The sequence below is a fragment of the Monodon monoceros genome, unplaced genomic scaffold (assembly GCF_005190385.1).
Source record: "Monodon monoceros isolate NGI ecotype Baffin Bay Population unplaced genomic scaffold, NGI_Narwhal_1 Super_Scaffold_5, whole genome shotgun sequence".
Classification (NCBI taxonomy): domain Eukaryota; kingdom Metazoa; phylum Chordata; class Mammalia; order Artiodactyla; family Monodontidae; genus Monodon; species Monodon monoceros.
The window spans coordinates 111,507,870-111,508,334 of NW_021703782.1; positions in this window are offsets into that span (position 1 = coordinate 111,507,870).

The following is a 465-nucleotide window of genomic DNA, read 5'->3' on the forward strand; positions in this document are numbered from 1 at the left end:
GTCTTTCCTGGCCGATGCGCGTGGGCTGGGGACCCGGGCGGCTCAGGCGGTGACACAGGGCCGGGATCTAAGGTGTCTGCATCAGAAACCTCATGACACCTGGGGGCCTGCACATGTCACCCCGGCTCCTTTAAACGTCTGGGAACTAGGTAGGGACGCGGCAGAGGCACCTGCCGGTTAGCTTTGCGTCTTCAGCCAACACCCAAACCCCACAAAGGACAGGAAACGGAAACTTGCTGTCCCTCAGTCTAATAAACATTGATATAAAAACCTAATTTAGTTGCCTGCAGATCAAATTCTGCCCTCTTTTACAAATGCAGCCCCATGACCCTCATGACCAGCTTTCAGGAACATAAAGGTAATTGCTACTAGTAAGACTATTGATATCAAAGTTCATATGCCAAAAATGCATTGATCTTTTCTGTGCTAAAATGCAATAGAGAGATTTCCCCTGGATAGAGGAGC